Here is a 16,078-nt window from a genome sequence, read left to right as displayed (position 1 = left end):
AAAATGTGAATACATTATTTAACCCCAAATCCATCAGAATATAAATCCATCGTTTTCCTTCTACAATACTTTTTATTATAGTGTTATTTCTATGTTCAAAAGGTTACATGTAGAAAAATATTATTTTAAAGGAAATCAAGAAATTTTCTACCTCCAAGAAGGGATGGGAACAGGGCTCCCGCTACCATATGTGCAAAGTGTGCAATGCACACGGGCGCCATCCTTTAGGGGCACAAAAACAGAGGGTCAAAAATTGCAAAAATATTTACAAAAAAAATCAAAAAGCAAAAATTAATTTTAAAACAAAAATTGAGAAATTAAATAGTTTAGTTTTACTTTGTTTGGATGACATATGGCATTATTAGTCTCTCTATAGATATAAAATAAAAAATCCGGCTATATAAATAACAAACACCCATTCTGTAGATAACAAATACCTAATTATACCCTGATTTCGTGGAAAAATTCCAGACATAGTGCAATAGTCTGTAGGCGGTAATTCTATCTCATCGATAAGCGAACGATTATGTGGCGCTCAAATGATAATTCGACAAGATTTAAAAATCGCATACCTATCAATAACTAATTAGACCGAGCTGTATCGTCGCCCCCGTTAGCGAAATTATTCCGATTCGATGTTTTGCACAAACTTACCCAAAAAGAGGTTTTTATAACAAATCCACAGGGTGGCAGGCGTTGCCGTGGTTGAAAAATTGTTAAAATAAATTCACAAAAATAATGTTTTCACTTTGAACAATTTTTTTAGATCACTTGGGTCATTCTCAGTAAAAAAGGTCTCTTGTCATTTTTCACTAAAATTGATTGTTGTCGAGTCATACTCGATTTAAAATTTAAAAAATGCGAAAATCGCCATTTTCAAGGCTTAATAACTCGATTAAAAATTATAATTATGAAAGTCAAAAAGTGAATTATAAAGTCAAATGAAAGTTTAAAACCCTCCATGAAGATCCTGAAGAAATTTTTGTCATTATTTTATTATAAAGCTGTCGTTTTTAATTATTAACAGTTAACGCTATAAGTAATAAGTAGTCCAGGCTGTATCGTTGCCCACGTTAGCGAAATTATTTCGGTTAGGTTTTTTGCAAAAAACTTACATAAAAAGACGTTCTTATAAAAAATTCTGAGGGTTCCAGGCGGTACCTTGTTCGAAAAATTGTTTAAACAATTTTATCTAGGTACTCTCTGTCATATTATGTATAAGTTTATAGTTTGTGAAAACTCTCATTATAGATAGCAGTGCGTGAAGGGTTTAAAGTGTGCGTGAAGTAACAATGTATTTTAAATGGGATTTACTTTTTCGCACACTTTCAATGGGTTTTTTGGCACATTTCCATATAATCAAATATCCTTAACTTTCGCGTTGTCATGGTGATGACAATATGAGCAATGACTTACAACAAAATGTTTGACAGTTTTGTGGTTTGAAAGTAGTTAGGATTTTTAAATGTCAAAGTTCTAAAAATTGTAGAATAGACATGAATTCCAGTGACGAAGAGTTACAGTTTTTTTATTTGTTTATCGTAGATAAAATATTGTATGAAACTGTGCGTGAAGTACTTTTTACGAACTTACGCGATGTATAGCACTCGCTCCGTTGTCGCTCGTGCTCTAAATATCGCGTGCGTTCGCAAAAATCATATTTCACGAACTGTTTCATAAATAATTATTTTTTAACAAATTCACAAAAACAATTTTTTCAATGTGATAAATTTTTTTTAGATAATTTGGGTCATTCTGAACAAAAAAGGTCTCTTGTGATTTTTCTCTAACATTGATTGTTGTCGAGTTATATGGCCATTTTAGCATTTTTCAAATCTTAAATCGCGTATAACTCGAGAACAATCAATTTTAGAGAAAAATGACAAGGGACCTTTTTTTAGTCAGAATGAACCAATAGAAAATTTGTTAATAGTTTAACGGTGTCTAGTTGGATAAACTTTGATGTATGGGGACACTGGAGCAGGGAAAGTTTAAAATGAGGAACAGGTTAAAAATTTGAAACGCCAGATTACGAAAACGTCATATGTATTTTGTCGGACAGAATTTCCAATTGATTTTTTACCAATTCATTAAATTCTCATGCACAAATCAGACTGGTATTTATCACCAACTGGGCATTTTAATACGTCCGACACGTTGAACATGTTAAATGACAGGAATTATGTTGGTGATCAATAGCAGTCTGATTTTTGCATGAGAGTTTAATGAAAGGGCAACAAATCAATTGGAAGTTCTGTCCGACAAAATACATGGGACGTTTTCATAGTCTGACGTTCCAAATTTTTAACCTGTTCCTCAATTAAAACATCCCCTGTTCCAGTGTTCCCGTTAGCTATTAACAAATTTTCAGCTTGCTATTAATCAACTTTTTTTGGTACGCGAGATTCAGGCCAACAAGTTATCTAAAAAAAATTTGTTCGAAATGAAAATTTTTTTTGTAAATTTGTTTAAAAAAAATGTTTAAACAATGTTTCGACCACAGCACCGCCTGGCACTCTGTGGATTTGTAATCAGGGACCTCTTTTTGAGTAAGTTTGTGCAAAAAATCCAATCGGAATAATTTCGCTAACGGGGGCGACGATACAGTCCCGTCTAAATGGACACAATTTGAAAATCGCGGTACTCTGGGTTCGTCATCCACAAAAAGGTGGGATGTTGTGGGTGGCGTGAGAAAAGATGTTTTGTGTTAAGTTTAAACCCTCTAAGTGTGACAAGATGGTCCAGCAGAATTTATTCAATAAAGCCCCTTAAACCTTATTCAATTAAGGTTTGCTATGGTGTTATTTGTACCTATTTTGCTTTATTTAAAGCACCTACCTACCTACCTTCAAAAAAAAATAAATAAAAAAACATTATCAAAATGCCCTAAGGGGCGCCAAAACCCTTTTTTGCACACAGGCGCTAGTAGTTCTTACGGGGGCCCTGGATGGGAAGCACTCCCAAGATAAAAGCACACATCGGCATAGGGTAGATTTTGAATTAGGAGATAAGTAGAGGCTATTCCCAAAATTTCATTAAAATCCATGCAGTAGGATAGAATTCGGAGGTAATATCCTATTTTTGCTCCCATTGACTGGCGTAAATGACTTTTTCTAATCAATCACTAACCTGAAAAATCACCGCTTGAGCTCTGCTGCCGTAGTAAATGCTTATTAAAAATTAAAGCGGATAACTCATAAATCAAATATTTTGCAAAAATAAAATTTAGTGATGTATATTTAAAAAAAGAATGTGTGTGTACTTTATACGCACGTAAGAAGTTATACTTCTATTATATGATTATATGATTATAAACGAAATTAATATACTGTTTATTTATATTTTATTTAAATATTAAATTAATTTATACTTACTACTTCTCAAACATTTTTATTAAAACAGTGCCAAAAATTAAAATAATAAAAAAATAAAACACACACAAACACATTAAAAATGCCACAAATGATTTCTGAACATTAATTGTCGGAAAATTTTTTAACTAAATACGTATTTTCTGAAAATAAAATTATATAATAAATATACTTACAATCATAAAATGTATAAAAAAAAATAAAAAAATAAAAGTTTCTATTGGGATTCGAACCAACTTACCACGCGGCTGGTATTTGCGTTGTATTGGGATTCACTCGCATTAAAACTTCGCCACAGAGACAGCTTGTCATTATGTGCGAAGATCGTCTAACTAAACAGATTAACCTTTTGACATTTTTAACTTATGTAAATTAAATTATTTTGATTTTGAATTGAAATGATTTAGAATTGAAAAATACAACAAAACATAGAGTAAGAAAACAATATATTAGGTGAATATTGATAGAAATTTTGATGGTAATCAAATTATGTAAATAAAAGTATTACTTACTACTTAATCCCTATTCCACGAACATACGCCTGTTTTGGATTACTTCGACAACGAATATTTTACTGTGCAAAATAAGAAGAACGAAAGTAAATTGCAAATTACATTGTTGTTTATTGGAATAATTATTAGCGCCATTTACTTTCGTACTTCTTATGTTGCACACTAAAATATTCGTTGTCGAAGTAATCCAAAACAGGCGTATGTTCGTGGAATGGCCCATATATGTATTTTGGTAGGTTCAAGGTAGGTATCGGAGCCCGTATAACGACTAATAAATTTCGCAATCACTTGCGTCGTGCAAAGTGGCTATGTTCAAATATCATAACAAAATTTGATCAACTATTTATAAAACACTTACCAGTGAAAGATTCTTTAGCTTTGAATAAGCGAGATCTGCGGCACTCATACTATTAGTCACAGTTTGATGAGCTTTCACATTGGCATGCAACAATCATCTCTTCTATGTAAATAAGTCCAAAAATATATTATGAAAACTATTTAAAAAGGCAGTATAACCATTAAATAACTTTTTGTTTGTTGTTTCTCTTCCTATAAATTTTAAAACGCAACAAGCATACATTATAACCAAACCACAGTCCCACAGCGGTGCCACAGCTGCCATATTGGATAACTTTTGTCATGTCATTTGAACATCCAATCAGAACAAAGTTATAATGCGCATGCGCCCGGTCGCTAGGTTTTACCATATAAAATTTCACCGTCATTACGCCCGTAAAGAAGTATAACTTCAAAAATATAAAAAAAATCGTAATTTTATTTTGTAGTTCGGTAAATGAATACATATTTTTGTATTTTTTTCTCAACATACAGGACATTTATTTCATAGCGATAATCGGATAACATGGCCATTAATAGTTAAATAAACCTGTATACTCGTAGTAGTGTTATACCTTGCCACTTCAAAAAGTTATATGTGTACTTCACCACGTAGTTATTAATCATCCTGTAGAATTTAACGTATTTTCCTAGCCTCTAGAATATCATTGTCTACATTTTTTCTAAATATTTTTTTCTGGTGATCTGTACGATAATGGAATTATCGATCAATGTCGCACTAAAAACTCGACCTTTATTTTTCACACCTGACTCGAAAAAAATCGTTCATTCATCATTACCACATAGAAAATCTTTCAAAAAAAATTTTTATACCTATTATTTGTACACTACACTTTTTCAAGATGTACCAATACATAAGAGCGTATTAAAATAAACTAAGTAAAAATATGTAATTTAAATATTAAATATCCGTAAGAGGAGGAAGAAGTAAAGACACCAGATGAGGAATTGTCAAATATCGTTGGCTTCTGAAAACTACTACATTTAAGAATTGCTCGATTTTGACGTGTTATTGATACTTAAATATTTTGAAATTACTGGTGGAATCGTTATTTAAAATTATGTTCTCTGGTTATATTTATAAAATTAAATATTTTCTATCGTGTTTAATAGAGATAGCTTTAAATTTGGATTGGGTTAAGATGTCAGAACGCGAAGACTGTGATATACAACAATTGTACAATAATTAACGCATGCACATATACAGTCTGTTCCAACGAAAATTTGACTCCCTCAGAAACTCAGAAACCAAGAGCTTCTTCAAAATTTAAAAGAACACGTCAATTTTTAATGGAAGGGGACGAATTTTCATACAAAATTCATGCCCTCAAATGTAACCCACATGTGGCACATCATTTAAAAGGTAATTTTTTTCTCTAAACGACGCCGCCCTATTTTTTTAATTTACTTAATAAGTTTGAAGATAATTTTGGACTTAACAAATTTATTATAAATTAGTTACATCCAAAATTATCTTTAAAGTTATTCCGCAAATTAAAAAAAAATTAGAGGGTCCTGTAGAGAAAACAAATACCTTTCAAATGATGTGCCACTCGACTACACTTGCTATTTAAAAAAAACGGGGTGGCTGACGTAGGGCAGGGAAAGGGGGACGAGTTTTGCATGAAAATTCGTCCCCCCCTCAATACAAATTGACATGTTTTTTTTTAATTCTAAAAAAAACACTTGGTTTCTGAGTTAATGGGGTGGGGGTCAAATTTTCGTTGGAACACTCTGTATATGAAATTATTAGTATAATATCTAATAATCAGAGTTATGTGAACTTCATATTTGTAGGTTCCTGGTTTAATGTAGATTAGGGAAGGAATATGATGATACAGACCATATTATAAGTTTATAAAAAATATAATCGAAGTCACTTGTCACCGTTCACCCGCATCTTGATCAACACAAATGCCGGTTTCACATGCGGTTGCATCTCGTTCGACGTTTAATTGTTTTTAGCGGATTAGCGGTTTGTCTATATCGGATTAGTGTCTTGTACTATTGCCCAGGGAGAAAAAGCGTTTGTTCAGCGATAATTGAACCTAGAGACAGGTTCGTGATAATGTTTGAAGCTAGAGAAAAGTTTCCGCTAACAGCTGAACCGCAGAACAATTCGTCTGCTGAGATATATGTACTGCCAACGAAAGCCTCAAGAGAGATATATGCATTTCTGTTGCCTTTACTGGCCAAGGGTTGAGAGAGTTTATTTGCAGTTCACAAAGTGTTTGTATTGGGTAGGAATGAAACTAGGTAGGGATCAAAACTAGGTAATAGTTAGTCAGGCTTGACTTAAGAATTATGTAACACTAGGATTGTAATTATGAATTTAATAAAATATTATTTTTTGCATGTGAAAAACCGAACAACAGTTCTTGTAAACTTACGGTTGAATCTTCTGCTATATGTACGTCGATTGTAAAGATGCTTAAATTACTGTTGGAGTATGATTGAGAATCACCACTGCTGCAAATATTTGTTTTCTCCTATTTCCCTCTTAGAGAGTACACATGAGCAGCCTAGTTTGTAGTCAAGGGAATTGGACAGCATTTGTGGTTACTCTCCACCTTTTGTGCTATCCCTGAAAATACAAACACTATATCATTAACAAGTCACATTTTCAGATTATTTTTGAAAATAGTACATGATGGTATACATAGAATACTAGAAGAAGGAAGAGATGGTAGTAAGTTTGGGTTCAAAAATGGACTAGGGACCAGAGGGTATTATTTGCTTTTAATGTGTTAGCTCAAAGATGCATTGTTATGAATGTAGATGTGCATGTTTATTACGTTGATTTTGAAAAAGCATTTGACCAAGTAAGACGTAAATTAATCCAAATTGGAATAATAACAAATCTTTACCGTAATCAAAGAGCACAAATTACAATAGATAACGAACCCATTCCAGAAATTGAAATCAGGAGAAAAGTTAGGCAGGGATGTATTATGTATCCATTATTATTTAATGTATATAGTGAAGCAATTTTTGAAGAAGCACTAGTATCTCAAAGTAAACGAATAATAATTAACGGAAGATTTTTTAACAACATAAGATGTGCAGATGACACCGTGATTATGGCAAGCTCTACTGAACAACTCCTATTACACTATTGCTGCTAAACAAATCAAACAGTTAACATGGAAAATATGAACTAACAATGGATATAAAAAAGACCAAATAAATGATAATAACAAAGAAAACAAATATACAAACAAACATACATTTGGGATACATAACGATAGAAAGGGTTGATAAATACAAATACCTAGGAACATGGATTTCAGACAATAATGATCAAACAAAGGAAATAAGGGGCAGTATAGAAAAAGCAAGAAATGCATTTTGTAAAAATGAAAACAATTCTCTGCAACAAAGACCTTAAATTAGAACTGAGAGTAAGAGCTTTGCCATATTACTTGTTTTCGATACTGTAATATGGATATGAAAGCTGGATATTGAAGCAAGAACACATACATAAACTGTAGTAATTTGAAATGTAGTGTTACAGGAGGAGGCTTAGAATAGTATGGACACAGAAAAAAACTAACACGGACGTATTGCGAGACATGGACAAAGACTACGAAATTATAAACACAATAAAAATAAGAAAGTTACAATATCTGGGACAAGTAATGTGGGGACAGCGATATGAACTGCTAAGAGTGATCATACAGAGAAATATAAGAGGCGGAAGGAGTATAGGAAGAAGGGGAGTGTCCTGGTTAAAGAATTTAAGAGACATGTTTAAATACAGTTCTATAGAACTTTTCAGAACACCGGTAAATATAGTAAAGGTAGTGATGATGATATCCAACCTCCGATTTGGAGACGGCACTTAAAGGAGAAGAAGTTTTGCATTATAGAAGATTCTACTATAGTATTTTGCAACTTTAGTTATCTGAAATACATTGCTTGTATATAATGAGACATATTACGCAATATAAAAAATACAGGAATTAACCATTCGATAAAAGATACCTGAGTCCGACGCTCTTATAGGGAATAAAGACAACGAGAAGAAGATAAAAGATACCAGTCATAAAAAGACTTAAACAAAATTAACATTTGTTTGTTAGGTTCCATTTCCCAATTTTTGTTTAGAATCAAGCTTTCCAGTTTGTCCATATTATATACAACATACCTTCTAAACAAAATATGTTTTAACCACCAACCCCAAAAATGATTTAAAAATGCTAGGAAATGCCGCATCCTTATATAATAGAACTTTTCCTTAAATATCTCATAAATGTGCTACTTTTCAGAAACTTGACGTTTATGGCACGTTTACAAAACCGAGGTCACTCTTACGTGACGCATGTCTTGTAGTAGAGATTTAATAAAAACTTTATATTTTCCCAAGAATTTCATCTGGGAAACATTGTGTATTGTTTACAGTTTCAAAGAAGTATAGTGCATGTTTATATTTTTAAACAACAACGTTATTGCGTGACGGTGAACGATGTTTATACGCGTTTGGTGTAGGCACTTTATTAGACACTATATTTTTTCCTATTATTATTTTTGTTTTTTTTTATTGTGAAATGATTATTTACCATTCTTTTTTTATTAAAAATGAATAACCATTTTCAGTTTCGTTGCAAAACGAAAATACAGCCGAACAATATTCTAGTCCAATCAGAGAGTGCATCAAGCACCTCTACCGGTTTCGAAACTTATTAGTCTCTCATCAGGAGGCACATATGCTGCTCTCTTTGATCCAACGAAAACAAACCCCAGCGTGCAGTCCCGGATTGCAACGAACGAAATGGCATAGATGCCCTAGCGGCACAAAAAACTAAGTTTTCACTCTAATGGAATGTAAAACAACATAATGCTATTCCACACCCCACCAGAATGAAAACAATGGGAACCTTCTCTGGTTACACCTCCAAGGCTTCTACAATTTGCAAGCCATACGGATGCTGAGACTAAGGAAGATGAGGGAATTCTACAATTTACAATTCACGTCCCATCTGCTCAGCTCGGTAAAGTTCCAACGGGAATGGTTTCCTACGTACTCCAATCAGAGTAAATGTAAATCAAAAATGAATAACCATTTTCAATTTCGTTGCAAAACGAAAATACAGCCGAACAATATTCTAGTCCAATCAGAGAGTGCATCAAGCACCTCTACCGGTTTCGAAACTTATTAGTCTCTCATCAGGAGGCACATATGCTGCTCTCTCTGATCCAACCAAAACAAATCCCAGCGTGCAGTCCCGGATTGCAACGAACGAAATGGCATAGATGCCCTAGCGGCAACTGCTAGCAAAAAACTATGCCATTTCGTTCGTTGCAATCCAGAACTGCACGCTGGGGTTTGTTTTGGTTGGATCAGAGAGAGCAGCTTATGTTCCTCCTGATGAGAGACTAATAAGTTTCGAAACCGGTAGAGGTGCTTGATGCACTCTCTGATTGGACTAGAATATTGTTCGGCTGTATTTTCGTTTTGCAACGAAATTGAAAATGGTTATTCATTTTTGATTTACATTTACTCTGATTGGAGTACGTAGGGAACCATTCTCGTTGGAACTTTACCGCGCTGAGCAGATGGGACGTGAATTGTAAATTGTAGAATTCCCTCATCTTCCTTAGTCTCAGCATCCGCATGGCTTGCAAATTGTAGAAGCCTCGGAGGTGTAACCAGAGAAGGTTCCCATTGTTTTCATTCTGGTGGGGTGTGGAATAGCATTATGTTGTTTTACATTCCATTAGAGTGAAAACTTAGTTTTTTTTCTTTTTTTATTGTTTTGAATTTTTTATAATTGACTACAGTATTTTTTTTATTTAGCTAATGCCTCGACAACTAATGGCCATTGGCATGGTAGGTACGGTTAATTTTTGCAGTTAGGTACCTCGTGTCATGTGTAGTGTGTGTTGAGTAAGTGTCTTGTTACTTTGCAAAGTCGACGTCATTGTCTTTTCAAAGAGACCCTGATTGTATCCGAACGTCTGCGGTCCCTCCGGTGACTACCGATCCCACAAGGACAGAAACTATTTTCATCCATTAATTTATAATAAACGAAAAATTTCTGACCCTGGCGAGATTCGATTTCACGACCATTCGGACCTTTCGATCCAAAGGTAGGCGCTCTTACCACTGAGCCACAGAAGGGGTGACTACAATATTTGTGAAGATAACTATTTAAAATAACGTAAATCTATAAAAATTTCTAAATAAAATATTATTTATAAACTGTTTAAAACTACATATTCCAATTTATTAAAAATCTAGTCTCTAGCGGTGTGTTGTCAGAGATGCGGTGTTGTTGGAGAAGACTTTGCAGAAGTCATCGCCAACCTTCGCTTAGAAGACGGCACCTAAGAAAGAAGAAGTTTTTAAATAAAATATTAAAAAAAATTAAAGTAAATTATTCGTCAAAATTATTTAAAATTATAATAAAAATGTTAATGTCACATTAATAGACGGAGAGCTAGAGCCGAAAAATCGGACACGCGCCAACTCGTAACTTTTAATGACAAAAATTTTCAAATCAAAATGTACACCGGCCAATTCGTAACTTTTCTATTACCTGTTTCCGACATAAACATAACCAAACATAACATATTGTAACGTGACTAGTGTAATTACTTCTAATTACAATAAAACTAGCGGTTCGTAATTTATATACGACTTTATTATTTATTTATACAAGTTTACTTTACAAACTTTAGCTTAAGACTAAACTCTATTCACAAAAATTATGCCTTATATATCCTAGTCGTTATTCTCGATCATTCCGGGCTAAGCCAGCTCTCCGACTATCGTGTGACCTTCCAACAACCGCGCATCGGTTCCACGTATAGCGTGCTTCGCTCTAGACTTTTCTCGGCTTACGCCTTGGTGACTCATTGTTTTGCTACATTGCTCCCCTCTTAAGATCTGAGCGTCCCGATCAGCAACTCTAGATGAAGGCCCAGGATGGCGGAATCTACACGACTCTCCAGCTTTGCATACACCCTTCAAGAAGAAATAACAGTCTACTGTCTTTGAAGGATCCGACATCTTCGGGTTCATGCAACACACAGTAATTCGTACGCCAGTTTCTCTGAAGACCACTTCAAGCATGCTTCTCACAATCTTCCAATCCAGATTTTCTACTGCATGGCCTATTTTTGGTAAAGCCAAATCTTTGATGTCATAATTACACACGATTTTCTTCAAATTACATAGAGCACGCCATATGTTCTCATAGCTTGGCGTGTCCGTATAAGACTTCCTGGTCACCATATACAGCAAAGATCGAGGACCATCTTCCAATCGCAGTACTCTTCCAATTTTAGGCTGCTGATTTCGTAACTCGTCCAGGCGGCCGAACTTTCTATTGAATACGGACGAGATTCCTTTAGTCATCTCGAGGTCTTGGGCAACACAGTGGGCTAGAGAGACGTTTTCTGGAACACCAAACAGATCTTGCTGAACTTCTGTGGTCACGCCGAATCTAGCACTCTTTCTTTCTGCGTAATTTGACATAAATTCCTTAAAACTTGGCTGTGCGGCATCTTTCATTTCCTGTTGGAGGACTCGGGCTTCTTCTGTTTCATTGGAGCCAGCATATGGTGCAAGACGATTTATGTGAATAACTTTTGGTTTACCGTTTGGCAACTTCTTAATTCTGTATATTACGTCATTTATTTTCTTCTTAACTTCATACGGACCTTCCCATTGTCTTTGCAGTTTAGGACACAGGCCTCGACGACGTTGTGGATTATAAAGCCAGACAAGATCACCTACTTCGAAGCTTTCATTCTTACAGCGAGAATCATATTGATCTTTCATTCTGTCACTGGCTATCTGGATGTGTTGTCGGGCAAGTTCATGAATGTTGTTCATTCGTAACTTCAGGCGGTCTACGTATTCTTCGCCTGCAACATATTCCTCGGAAGGTCTGCAGCCAAACTCTAGGTCGCAGGGCAAACGAACTTCACGACCCAACATCAGGCAGGTTGGTGTTTGACCTGTAGTTTCATTCCCGGCCGAGCGGTAGGCCATCAGGAATAAATGAATGTGTTGGTCCCAATCTCGCTGATGTTCAGATACAACTTTGGACAAGTGTTTACCCATCGTTCGGTTCATCCTCTCGACCATTCCATCTGATTGAGGATGCAGGGGTGTTGTTCTGGTCTTATTGGCACCAATCAATTTACAAACGTTTTGGAAAAGAGCTGACTCAAAGTTTCGCCCTTGGTCGGAGTGGATCTCCAAGGGAACACCAAATCGGCTGAAGAATTCTTTAACAAGTACCTCTGCAACGGTAGCAGCTTCTTGATTCGGTAATGCATAGGCCTCGGTCCATTTCGTAAAATAGTCCATGGCTACCAGAATGCATTTATTTCCAGCATCGGTTTCTGGAAATGGACCTGCAATGTCGATTGCTACTCTTTCCATAGGACTTCCAACATTGTACTGTCTCATGGGTGCTCTCTTTTTACCAACTGGACCATTACCGGATGCACACAGTTCACATTTCCGGCACCATCTTCTTACATCATCTTTACAGTTCACCCAATAGAACCGTTCTCGAACCTTTTGCAGAGTCTTCGTAATACCAAAGTGTCCACCTGATGTACCGTCATGCAACTGACGCAATACTTCTGACACTTTACTTTTAGGTACAATCAACTGCAGCTTAGATTCTGTACCATCATCGTTCTCAAAGGTTCTGTACAGAAGATCATCTTTTAGTACCAGGCAATTCCATTGGCTCCAGTAGGCCTTGACTTCTGGACTACATGCACTAATGTTCTGCCAACTAGGTCTTTCACCTTGCCGCATCCAATCCAATACTCTTTTTATACATGGATCATCTTCTTGGGCGTTTTGTAACTGTTGGGGCTGCCATTGCTCATTAACTACGGTGGTTCGTCTCACGGGGCAAAATCGTTCCTCTAATTTGGCACAGTGATTACAATTTGCACTGCATGGTCGTCTCGAAAGGGCATCAGCATTTGAATGAACTCTTCCGGCCCTGTGTTCTATCTCATAATCATATTCCTGCAGTCGTTCTAACCATCTTGCCATCTGGCCCTCTGGATTACGGAATTGTATGAGCCATTTTAGAGCAGCGTGATCTGTTCGAAGAAGGAACTTTCTGCCGTACAAGTATTTATGGAAATGTTCGCAAGCCTTCACTACACCCAGCAGTTCTCTTCTGGTAACGCAATAGTTTCTTTCTGGTTTCGACAGGACTTTGCTGAAATAAGCGATGACTTTTTCCTGTCCATTCTGGATTTGTGAGAGAACAGCTCCTATGGCACTGTTGCTAGCATCGGTATCCAAAACAAATTTTCCTGCCTGTCCCGGGTAGCTTAATATCGGTGCACTGATCAGAGCCCTTTGTAGTTGTTCGAAAGCTTTTTGACACTCCTCACTCCATGTATATTCTTTGCCCTCCTCCGTCAACTTTGTTAGGGGCTTGGAGATATTGGCAAAACCTTTGACAAATCGTCGGTAATATGTACATAGGCCAAGGAAACTTCTAATTTCATGTTTATCTTTTGGTACTGGCCAATCTTTAATTGCTTCAATCTTTTCAGGATCAGCTGTTACACCATTACTCGATACAATATGTCCCAAATACTTAACTTCTCGTCGAAACATGTGACATTTCTTCGGACTTAACTTCAAGTTCGCTGCCCTCAATCGTTGAAAGACTTCTATTAGATTCTTGGCATGTTCATCAAAGGACCTTCCAACCACAATTACATCATCCAAGTAAACCAGGCATGTTTTCCATGTTAGACCTCTTAAAACTGCCTCCATTAATCTTTCAAATGTGGCAGGGGCATTACATAAACCAAACGGCATAGCCGTAAACTGCCAAAGCCCTGATCCTTTCGAAAATGCGGTTTTCTCCCGATCGGCTGGCTCCATGTCTACTTGCCAATATCCACTTTTTAAATCGAGTGTGGAAAACCAACGAGAACCGGAGAGAGTATCCAGTGTATCGTCTATTCTGGGCAAAGGATAACTGTCTTTTTTTGTTACCGCATTGAGCTGGCGGTAGTCGATACAAAAACGCGTTGAACCATCTTTCTTCTTTACCAGAACTACTGGTGATGTCCATGGACTGTTCGATGGTTCAATTATCCCTTGTTTGTCCATATCCTTGATAATCTCTTCGGCTTCATCTCTTTTCGCAAATGGAAGTCGTCTAGGCCGTTGTCTGATTGGCTGAGCGTCTCCGGTATTTATTTTATTCGTCACTATGCTTGTTTTTCCCTTATCCTTCGTGTCAATAGCAAAAACATCTTGATACTCTATCAGCATAGACGTCACTTTTTCCGTTCGTTCATGATCAAGATCTTGGCATCTTTCAATGATCATCTCAACAAGCTCCTTTGGATACTTCGCCTTCGATGATTTCTCATTGGTATTCACAGAGCAAATTGAAGCCACGGGAACACACTGCCCGATCAAAGCTCCTCTACTTAACTTGATAGCAGTTTCCCTTAAATTCATAACTCTTACAGGGATCACATCTCGAACTTTTACCAAAGTTTTCGCCGTTAGGAACTCGACATTATCCACATCTTCGACCATCCTTAAACTTCCCTCTCGGCAGTGTCCATCAAGCATGGTCATCAGAATTTTCTCACTATTACCGGGTATGGTTACGTCGCATGTAGTAAGTAAGCGGATGACATCTTCTTTGTCGTCGTGAAAGGGCAACTCTTCACCATTGATCTTGAGAACTCCATTTTGAACATCTAATATTGCCCCCACTTTCCTTAGTACGTCCATCCCCAATATGAATTCGTCGGAGATCTCGGCAATTAATACTTGATGTTCAACTGTGGTCTGGCCAATGGATACTGACATATTAGCCTCGCCATATGTATTAATTAGCTCACCAGTCGCTGTTCTAAGCTTTACTGTTGCAGGTGATAATTTATTATGGTCTCGTACTACATCTGGACGTGCGATAGTTCTCGTTGCACCTGTATCCACCAAAAATGATCTACATCTATTACTGATACGACCTTCGATGTATAAGTTGTGGATTCCACCGGAGGACGTGAGGTTGACAGTTACTATGGGGGCTCTAGTTCTCGAGGTCGGCAGTTGCCCCTTGGTGTCGACCCGCTCTAGTTTTCCGACGGCTGTACGATCTTCTTACAATTACGACGAATGTGGCCTACGTCTCCACAATTCCAACATCTAGGCTCGCGTCTCTTTGGCATCTGATTACTTAATACTCTCCGTATCATTTCCTCCAGACGTTCATCGTTGTGTTCGTCACTTTCTTCAATGGTTCTTACTCTATGGCCTCGTGAAGTTTGACTAGCCGTTTCGTGTTCCAATGCAATAGCAAGTGCTTCATCTAAAACTTTCGGCCTTGCTAGTCGTAAAGCTTTCTGTAGTTCATTATCTTTCAGCCCATTGACGAAGGTATCTACTGCAATCTCTTCTAAAACGCTGTCTGGCACCTCTGGATAGGCCAACCGCACCACACGAGCCACATCTGCTTCAAATTCTTGCAGATTCTCACTTGCTCGTTGACTTCTACTTCGCAGTTGTGCTTTGTATACTTGTTGTAGATGGGCATCTCCATAGCGTTTTTCTAGACGAGTGAACAAGGTCTGGTAACAATTTTCTTGACCCTTAGGAATTGATCTTAATATATCTGCAGCATCACCTCGCAAAGCAGCAGTCAAGGAAACAGCCTTTTCCTGTTCGGTCCAATGATTGGCGGTCGCAATAGCTTCAAATTGTCTAAGATATATGGACCAAGAGGACTTTCCATCGAATGGTGGTAATTTGAATCTCATATTATGCGACGTTTCGTCTCTCGGTAGTTCATCTTTCACTACAGGATCTAACGCTGCTGC

General features: G+C 36.7%; 1 protein-coding gene across 1 annotated transcript in view; it reads left to right on the top strand.

Annotated features, from left to right (window-relative positions):
• LOC126885081 (serine-protein kinase ATM-like) overlaps positions 1-10,161 on the top strand; it is a 624,001-nt gene extending 613,840 nt beyond the window's left edge. Inside the window, exon 34 of the transcript XR_007698275.1 lies at positions 10,129-10,161. The gene's annotated coding sequence lies outside the window, so the exon portion shown is untranslated. The remainder of the gene's footprint in view (positions 1-10,128) is intronic.
• Positions 10,162-16,078: the final 5,917 nt, after the last annotated feature.

This window comes from Diabrotica virgifera, chromosome 5, assembly GCF_917563875.1.
Source record: "Diabrotica virgifera virgifera chromosome 5, PGI_DIABVI_V3a".
In the NCBI taxonomy this organism is placed as follows: Eukaryota; Metazoa; Arthropoda; class Insecta; order Coleoptera; family Chrysomelidae; genus Diabrotica; species Diabrotica virgifera.
The sequence above is the reverse complement of the archived record's forward strand: the minus strand, read 5'-3'. Positions and strand labels throughout refer to the sequence as shown.